Here is a 10,490-nt window from a genome sequence, read left to right as displayed (position 1 = left end):
GTGCCAACATCAGGGCAAATGTCAAATACACAAACAAAATGTAATATGTGTTCCTAAGGTATTTGCACTTGGTCGTTTTTATTTTGTGCATTTGCTGAACTATTCGTATAAGGCAAACGTCAATACTAAGAATACTAAAAACACTGTGGTATTTCAGATTAAACAACAAAACATCGATGAAAGGATTGATGTTTTATTTTGAAATTTGTGAACTGCAGGAAAGGTGAATTTTCTGGAAAACAGCAACGTGCATTACGGAACTACATAATTGTTGTATCGAAAATACATATTTCAAATAACTTTTCTTTGCATCTAGAAATTTTATCTCAGTAAAATAGTGCAAGTAGGAAGAACAATAAATACAATATAGCGCCCTATGAAAGCAGCTGCCGATCTTTTGGATGTGCGAAAAAAACCACATTTTTGTATAACAAACGAAAGTCAGCTAGCAATACTGAGAGATTACTGTACCGGTATTTGTTTTTATTATCCCTTGCGAAACGCGTTTGCGGGGGATATAAGTTTGGGCTCCGTACGTCCGTCCGTTCGTCCGAGGGCTTTTCCGGGCTATAACTTTAACACCATTAAACTCAACTGAACAACAGTTTTGGCGACATTTCATTTTTCATGTTTTCTCTGTTACCATGGAAACATAGCCAAAAATTAGCGTTTACTTTCCTTTCCAAGCTACAACTTCGAAATCATTCTACTCAACTCCTCAAAACTTTCTGTATATATTAGGTTAGTGCCCTAGTTAAAGCATTTTTGTTACTATGGAAATAGATAACCCTCGTCACAAATTTCAGTTTTTCTGGACCAGTGCTCTGAAAGAGTTCAAGGTAATTGCTCAAACCTTTTAAGACTTATTAAGCTAGTGATAACTTTTGATATTGGGAATCTCTCCATTTGAATACCATGGAAACAGATAGGCCAGATCAAAAAAGTTTTTTTTCAGATCAGTTCAAGGTAATTACATTGTACTCAAAACTTTGTACAGGCATTAAGCTAGTACCCTAGAAGAAGTTCTCAATTTCTATATTTTGTATGTAACGATTAAAAATAACAAATATAATTTAAACTTGTTGAAATTTTTATATGACTGTATATCTTTTAAACAGTGGGGCGCGAGGGATAATGTCACGCTTGGTTTAATCATGTTTATCTATTTATTGTATTTATACATTTTTGCGCGTGCTCTCGCTGTCACGCGATCTGTCACAATGCCGATTGTGATCAGAATCGTCTGAAGTGAAAATTGGGTGGCGTGTACGATGAATCGGTTGATGACATTTACCGACTGATAAAAGTACAACTTTTCCCGATTTTTTTTACGCACAGTAGCTTGACAATCAGCTTAAAAGGACACAGATATGGCTGGCGACGTATTTCCTGAAAGTTTTTGGTCTCTTTGTTGAGAAAAAGTATATTCATTCACCCAATAAAGAGAATGTTACTTTCCATCAGAAATAAAATATGATCCAGATGTCACGTTATTGTCCATTTTTTCGAAAACAAAGCGACGACAATCAACGATTTATACGCTGCTACGAGGGCGATATCGTGCCTGTTATCCTACTAGCTTCATGTTTATTACGTCAACAATCTCCGTCATGAGAAATAAGTACAGCTGAAACTGTTAAAGTTACACACCGCCTGTAAATATTCCCCTGGTAAACCAGTGTGCTGATGCTCAACCGACTTTTTGTCAATCAGAATATAGGGAAGAGAAACGTAGTGAATCAAGCATTCTCAATGCTGAGGAATCATTCGTATTATAACGCAAGTCTTCATCAGGTGTGTAAGATAATAAAAATAACTACTTGCCATAATAAAGTATTGTAGACAAAATATAATAAAGTATTGCAGACAAAATATAACAAAGCATTGTAGACAAAATATAACAAAGTATTGCAGACAAAAAATATAAAGCATTGTAGACGAAATATAATAAAGTATTGCAGACAAAATATAATAAAGTATTGTAGACAAAATATAACAAAGTACTGTAGACAAAATACAATAAAGTATTGCAGTCAAAATATAACAAAGCATTGTAGACGAAATATAATAAAGTATTGTAAACAAAAGATAAAGTATCATAGAAAAAAGACAATAAAGTATTTTAGACAAAAGACAATAAGGTATTGTAAACAAAAGATAAAAAAGTGCTGTAAATAAAGATTGTATACAAAATTGAAAACATATAATTTTGAATAAAGTTTGGGGATTAGGTGTGAATAGATGATGATGAGGCAAAACACTAATAATAATAAACAGCTCTGTTGTTGATCAGTGTATGATGTGATAATGAGGATAAAAGGTTGATGATGAAGTGGTGATGATGATATGATGATTACAATGCTGAATATGTGTTACTGCTGATGATGATATGATAGTGATGATGATGATGATGATGATGATGACGATATGGTGATGATCATGATAATGAAGTGATGATGATACGATGATCATGATGATAACTATGATGATGATGATGACGATGGTGATGATGATGACGATGATGATGATGATGATGATGATGATGATGATGATGATGACAGCAGTCATTGAGTTTGTATTATTATAGGGGCGTGTGAATGAAACACAGTAGTACATTGTATGTCATGTCAGCAAAGAGGAAAGAGTAGGAAATAATGAGTGCATGTTTTGAGTGAGTGTACATGGGTGTAGTGTGATGTGTGCTAGGGTGTGTATGTGTATGTGAGTCTAGTATATATCGTGTGTTGCATACCTTTGTAAAATCTTGAAAAACAAAATAAAAAAAAAAGTTAAAAAAAAAAGATTGTATACAAAATATGATAAAATGTTGTAAACAAAAGGTAATAAACCATTGTAAACAAAACAATTTAAAGTAATTTAAAGGTATCGTACACAATATAATAGTGTTTTGTTTAAACAATACAGCTGAGTGACGTAAATATAACAAAGTTTGTGGAGAAAGTAGTGTCAACAAAATATATAATAAGCAAAAATAAGGATGGGATATCTCGATAACTGGCTCTCTGATTTTACAGATATACATATTTCTACAAGTACAAGAGCTAAACGTCTTGAGAGATCTTTCATAATCTTATCTTTCATAACCAACATCTCAAGCCTTTTAAAATATCCACATGACCAATTTCAGGAAGATTCTTATGACTCACACTATCACTATTTCAGTACATGTTTAATTCCTAGCTCAATTACTGCAAGGTGTTCACTTTTTGCACAATCATGTTTTTCATTTCGGAAATCAAATGACCTGGGTTTTTTCTATTTAGTTTATTGGGATTTTCTGGCGAGAATTCCCAGGTGTCCTCTACGCTGCTACCTTAGATACTCACTAAAAACCTGTCTATTCATGAGAAAGGTGTACGTTACGTCACAATTAATTTCGAGGTATTTCAGTTAACTGTCTTTGTAATGATTTACTTGTATGTTAAATTGATTTTAGATTTATGTATAAAGTCAGTTTAAGAAAACAAATAGTAAGACAGGTGAAGACGTCCGTGCATTAAGATTGTGTTTTTTAACACAGAAACTGTTCTCATGTCCTAGAAAATCGATGTGATTTAACAGGTATAGTTGGACATTGTAGTCCAGTATGCCACAATGTTTAAACGCGGAATAGTTAGCACATTTGTGCGGACGAGATAGAACAAGTACTTTGACATGGAGTTTCAAGAATATGTAGATATTTGTCTCACTTAGCCTTTTTATTTTGTTTATATTTTTAAATTACATGTATCATAATTATTTCATTTTATGCGCTTTATCTGGATCTACAACTTTCCCCGTGTAAATTGCCAGATATATCTAAGCGAGAGTTCCTCTCTGGGTCACTGTTAATAAGAATTCGAAAGCGGTGACTTCAGTTGACCTGAAGCGTATGTGACATCATGTCGTCGTAAAACACACTGCCACTTACAGAAAATGATAAAATTAACGCGTCTTACCCGGCCAAGGTGGTAGTTTTACACCTGTAATTACACTACTGATGCTTTATGAGGTTGACCTGAAAAGTTGAAAGCCATTGTTACATAAAGACGTATATCAGAACAACGATACACATTTCTGCTTCCTTTTGGCACCGCAGGTAATTAGTAATTGGCAAATATATGCTCAGATCCGATGTAGAAAAGCCACTTTGACGTGCCGATGGCCGATAAGTGACATTTGTGAGGATTTTGGACACGCGCTATGGACGTTGATGGTAGGCATAATCGACGGATGCCCGACATTCCTCGTTTCTAGGAGGTCACACACTACTACGAGGAGAATCTACAAAATAGTTTGTAATGTTTTGTACAAGATGAATCTGAATGTTTCGACTTCTTGATATCAAAGAAGTACCTGTCTGTACCATATTGAGAAAGAGTACAACACCAGTAGTTGTTTGGACATCAAAACTGTGTACTAGACAGCATATTAACGGAAATAAAAATGTAATTCGAGCACAACAAAACCTTGATACTTAACGGAGTATCACTAGCATAACCATTCCCATTGATTGAATTGATTGATTGGTAAGGTTTACACAGATCGCAAATATTTTCTTAAGGAATTATTCGCAATACATTGAACTACAGGTAGTTTGTCAGAAATATACTTGGTGCCACAATTGGATGATTGTAAAATGCGATAAAAAAATTATATTAATTTCCTCAAACAAAATATTTGATTCTCTTGTATGTATATCTTGGCCTTCACTTTGACGGTTTTTATTTCCAGCCCAACTAAGGAAGAAAATGAATTCTGTCCTCAAGCCGTAACATACCAAAGTCTCAAAGTGATATGTCGTGCTCATTCCTATCGCTCAGCCTCATTCCATGAGATGCACGGGGTCAGGCTAGCTCATTGGCAGTATTTACCCGAGTGGGTGTCATGTTATTACCTTATCTAGGTTGTGATATTTCAATGCGATGGCACTATACAATCGTCCGTCACGGGCCCCATTGTCTGTGGAGCCCATTTCCTAATGCCCATGACTGTACAAGGATGTAAAACCATTAATGAATCAGTCTTTCTCTAATGCTGAAGGTATATCAGACATCCTCCCCTAAGTTTGATGTAGTAATTGAGGTTATTGCACATAATATTTTGAACAAAGGACAGACAAATGCAAGTCTACTATTGGAGATAAAAAATAATTGTGTTTAAAAACACGTTAGAATATATGACAAGTTTGTGTGGGAAACAACAAGAGACTTGATCCAGACTCTTTGTAAGAGAAATTTCGGAGAACCGTTGGTGGACTCCATTATTGATCCATTATTGAGTTTCCACATACCATCTTCAGAAAGCAGCCTAAACTCTCTTCCTGGGCTGCGCTCAGCGGTACACCTTGATGGAGAACAGCGAAAATATGGCCGATGACCAGTATAGCAAACAGAAGATACGACGAAATAAAACTGCCTTCAAGGAAACTTGTAGAAACTGTATAAGGTTTGAGGAAGGAGTAGATAATCGGTTGGTAGAACACAAAGAATTGAAGTCATAAAATACAGTAGGTTGTTGGGAGAATTCACAGTCGCAATAGAAATAGGAGGTATCACCACGAATCGGCAATGGCCCTGTAGATATGAACTTAAAATCTGAAAAAAAATAACCATCCTTCTCGATTGTAACATTTGATAGAGAAGGAGGAGATCATTTACAAAAGATATGCAAAAAGTTGAAATTCGAAAGAGAGTTGTCGGAAAGGATAACGACCGTAGACAATTACCGTGAAATGAAACAGTGTACGTTTCCATTTAATATGATATCCTTGGCGATCCATGGCGAGCAGAAATTGAAACTTGGAGACTGTTTTTGAAAAGGAGTAACCATTTAGTTATGTCATTTTCAATTCATGACATAACATCATTGTCCTTCTTGTTTGTGACATCATAATTGATTTCTGACCTAGCCAATGAAAAACGCCCCAGTGTATCTTACACCAGTAACATATAATAAAAAAACCCACGAATGAAGTGAATTCACCGGATATAAGGCTGATTATGTGATAGAACTTGACAGTGCGGCAGATATGGTGACGACACGTCTGAAACACGTTCGGCAGGGCGATATACGCAATTTCTAGGAAATACAAATGTGGTATCGAGGTACTGTATGGAACGACAACTCTGGTAGAAAATTTGTCTGATAACCCTAAACAACAATCATGAATAAAATGCTTTTTCACTGCTGAATCAAACAGTAATATGAACTTATACAATATGAATTTCTATTTTTCGGCAAAAAAAGGACTATATAAGAACTGATCCATGTGTGACTTCAATAACATCACAGTGATTGTTGAGAGTGCTTTAAGCATCAATGGCTGTCATTTAGAAGTTAAATGACAAAATTCGTTTTAATACCTATCTTACACTAGCTGAACTATTTCAGTGTCAGAGAAAGTTTGTTTTTTTTTCAGTAAAAATGGAAACTAGAGAGTCAATAAATATAATAAAACTTGTGTTCAATCAACAGTGAATAATTTTATTACACAAACCCAATTTCTATTCTGTTGTTAAGAGCTGGAATTTTGAAGGTGATCGTATTTGAGACAGAAAACGCAACACTATGATGACAAAAAGCGGATGACGTCGAATAACATACGTTAGTTCTGGTATAAGGGAGACCAAATAATCACGGAAACTTGCGGCGTCAAAACAATGTTTACATAACGGGTCAGGGTTGTAACTTGTTGTTTATAATACAAGAAGGGGGATAATCCTTACGGGAGCAGTCCGTTAAAAAAGACGAAAAACTCAGCCTTAATTAATTCTTGTACGAACTTTGTTGTCAAAGTTCTGATTTTAAATATACATGTAAATACATTTTTCAAAGTCCAGAAAATAACAGCACGAAGTAGAATCAAGTGTAAAACTGCTGACGATAGCAAATGTGTATAGTGTTGTATTTAGTGAAATACACTGTACGTACAACCTAGTGTTTTCAATAGCTAATGATGAAGATCATTTCAATATTACTATCCTACTGTACGTCGACTGAAAAAAATTAAAATCGATGGCTATAAATGATCGAGTTCTGGATACCGAAGCCCTTAATTCCATATTTTATAATATTTAACGTTGGGCGATTTCTACGTACAGATACTTTTCCTTGACAAAGTCGTGCGTGCCTGCTTCTGTGTTTGGTTATTGTCAGGTCAGTGAATCTGTATAACATTTCTGTAACAAGATGTTATGTTTTTTCGTACCCGGAAGCCAAGACAATTGGAAAGCTATCACCGTGCGGCTGTAATTTACAATACTTAGGTTGGATGGGAGATAACTCAAACGTTTTGTTAGTAAGTTTGATCCTTCAGAGACCTAAGTTCCTATACATATGATATATTATAAGTCAATATGAATGTATCAGTAAAACAAGCAATCTATTATACACGATTCGAGAATTCCCCAGCTCAGGGCAGACTTCCATAACAGTCAAAGACAATATGATAACTATGATTGTACATCATTTTGTTGTATTCTGTACATAGCATATTTTCCATGAAATTTGTGATCAAACAAACGATATTGATTTAATTATAAAATTCGGATAGTGACTGACCGTTTTGTATTCATTCTTTTTGAATTGGTTACCATTTGTTTTGTATCCATGTCTGTTGATTTTGTTTGAGCTGTTTATTTTGTAATGCATAATATTCGTTTAACAATGCTATCAGTCTGTTTTGCTTATTTAGATGTTTACGAAATTAATTGTACTTTTTGTAATCTCGTATTCTTTATCCTTTTGTGGACTAGCTACACCAGAGTTTGTAGATAAATCATGGTAAAACAATATAAAGGTGGAGACTATGTTGTCAACCGAACTGTTCTATATATACATAACATCTGAAGTAGGTCTATCAAATCTAACAACGTCTAATCCTGATGTTCATTTTAAAAAAACTCTGAATTACTGCAATCTTTTACGTTTTATGTATAAATGTTTACCATTGTTATGATGTTACCTTACCGAAGACAGCTGTCTATCACCAGCTCATCTACTGTCAAATCGGCGGAGGAATATTGCAAGTAATGTAGGACAAAATGAGAAATGAAAATAAAAAATCTAAGCGTTGAACAGTTTTAGCCGGCACTCTTAGACATAACTAGACATTAAGCTAGAACCAATCTGTTTGGACCTCTCTATTTCTGAACAGTCGGTGCTCCGTGATTGGTTCAATCTGATAGTACATCTCTATCACTTAACAGTTGGTGCTCCGCGATTGGTTCATTCTGATAGGACCTCTCTATTACTTAGCAGTCGGCGCTCCGTGATTGGTTCAGTCTGATAGGATCTCTCTATCACTTAGCAGTCGGTGATCCGTGATTGGTTCAATCGGAAAGTACATCTCTATCACTTGACACTCGGTGCTCCTTGATTGGTTCAACCTGATAGTATATCTCTATCACTTGACACTCGGTGATCCGTGATTGGTTCAATCTGATAGTACATCTCTATCACTTAACAGTCGGCGCTCCGTGATTGGTTCAATCTGATAGGACCTATCTATCACTTAACAATCTTTGCTCCGTGATTGGTTCAATCTGTGAGAACATCACTATCACTTAACATACGGCGTTCTGTGATTGGTTCAATCTGATAGGACCTATTTATCACTTAACGGTCAGTTCTCCGACACCCAACTGGTCAAGGTTCAATTCGTAATTAATAGGCGACCTACCCCATTTAATGATAGCAATGTATGTAGATACTGTTTTATTGTAAGACACTACGAGCGGATTGAATCAGATTATTCCTTATATAGATCTAAACCCCGAAAAGGTTTGTGTTGTGTTACTCTAGAGTGGTAAACAGTTACTAACACGTAAAGATACAGTAAAGATAGTTCAGACTGTCTTACCAAAACATCGTGGTAAAAACCGGATCTTTGCGCTAACACTTACTGCAAACAGTTTCCCAAAAGGCAAAAGATCAAGGATTTCGATATTTTCATCTCTACGTCATCGAAATGAGGATATCTCTGTGGGCGATTTGATCATGTACATTGTAGGTTTGAAGTTCTTAAAAGACAAAAGTCAAAGCAACAAATCGACCCAAATGGTTCATTGCCTTTGTGTATGTCAACAAGTGTCTGTTAGAAAGTAATGCAACAAGGATTTCAATCCGTTCTTTTCTTTTGTGTGCTTTTCCTAGTCTGTTTCCCCATTCACATTACTTTGAAAGATATGTTTGATTATCAGGGTAGGAATACCACGTGACTTTTAAGTAGCACACACGTGACTAAACCAAAATGTCGGCGCCGATTCAGGTATCTGTCTATGAGCACAAAGTACCACAAGCAGCACAACAATGGTACAATCGAATAGATATATGTTCGTTTCCAATAAAGTATTGTTTTAAAGTTGTACCCAATCAACCAATTTCGACACATAGAATTCGTCATGTTATTGTACACATTTTCCCCACAAACACGATATATCTTGTACATGTCGATACTCTCTGTTCATAGTTTTACCATTGAAGTAAAATTTTAATTTCCTGAATGGAGAAAGCATATCATACACACGAATACGTTCATATTGATAGACATTACGTATAAAATTTACATATTTTCTCCGATATTTAATCAATGTTTTCTAAACGATGTTCACTTGTGATGATACCACCAAATGACGAAATAATTCATCGTGTGCTGATACGGGGTGTCCATTGTAAATCAGTAACATTTAAACACGGGCCTTCAAGGTTTTTAATCCAAGTCCAATTGACTGATGGGATTTTATGCATATTTCGCAGCATGTTGATAAGAAGGATTCTGATTTTGAAGGTGATTATACTTGTCAGCAATATTGAAATAAAACACGACAAAACAACAAATAACGTAACAATTTATTTAGTTACTAAAATACATGAAATATGGGATAGTTGTTATAAAAGACACACATTCAAAAACTCCCCATTCCATGTGTGTCGTCACACTATTATCTCTCTCGGTTCCTAACACGACTTTCTCCCGCTTACTTTCCGAATTCGCGTGCTACACTCACATTTTCACACAAAGTCACATTGGTCCTTTTTATAGAATGAAAAATCCTCAGTTGGACTTAAAACTATAGAAAATAAAATGATCATGACCGACCAGTCCAATCGGAACACTTCAATTCTTGGGGTTTATTATTGAATTCGACTTGTTCATCTGAACAAAACATTTCTTAGGTCTTAGGTTTGCAGTTACGAAATTGGACTGTTACTTGGGACTTTGACTCCTTCATTATAAAATATACAGATCAACCATACAGAAAACAAACACTACAGCCGGGTAATGTTCTTCACTTTGTCATTTGTAGTCTTTGGCAAAGTACTGACCCGAATGTTGAACTCTTTTTTTCTCTTGTGTGTGGAAAAAGCACACACTATCATTTGTGAAGGCTAGTTACATCTTTATTGGTATTTTGGTTCTCTGTAGCTGAAGATCGTTAATGAAGTTTACTGCAGAACACGTGACGTTAATAAGGTTGCATATTGAC

The sequence above is a fragment of the Ylistrum balloti genome, unplaced genomic scaffold (assembly GCF_031769215.1).
Source record: "Ylistrum balloti isolate Yb309-2 unplaced genomic scaffold, AGI_CSIRO_Ybal_v1 Utg369920, whole genome shotgun sequence".
In the NCBI taxonomy this organism is placed as follows: Eukaryota; Metazoa; Mollusca; class Bivalvia; order Pectinida; family Pectinidae; genus Ylistrum; species Ylistrum balloti.
This window is presented reverse-complemented; position numbering follows the sequence as displayed.